Below are 446 nucleotides of genomic sequence, written 5' to 3'. Positions count from 1 at the left end.
AAGATCATGAAGAAAATAATGCTTTCTAATTGATGTATCAATACCAGCAGATGACAACGTTTCTCTAAAAGAAATGGAAAAACTTTCAAAATACAAAGATCTGAAAATAGAGATAACTCGAATGTGGAATCTAAAAACAGAAACAATTCCTATCATAGTAGGTGCCTTAGGTATAATAAAAGAAATATTCAGACAAATACATAACAAAAACACCAGGACTTACAAATATATATAACATACAGAAAATTGCACTACTGGGTACTGCACACATTCTACGCAAAACACTTTCAATACAGTAAACATAAGAGCACCACAGCAAACCACAGCACATACCCAAGGCGCACAGAGCTGCGCTCGGTAGTGAAATGAAAGCACGTTATAAAAATAGAACTACTGAACAATAATATTAATAATGATAATAATAATAATAATAATAATAATAATAA

Source organism: Octopus bimaculoides, chromosome 4 (assembly GCF_001194135.2).
Source record: "Octopus bimaculoides isolate UCB-OBI-ISO-001 chromosome 4, ASM119413v2, whole genome shotgun sequence".
Taxonomy (NCBI): domain Eukaryota; kingdom Metazoa; phylum Mollusca; class Cephalopoda; order Octopoda; family Octopodidae; genus Octopus; species Octopus bimaculoides.
The sequence above is the reverse complement of the archived record's forward strand: the minus strand, read 5'-3'. Positions refer to the sequence as shown.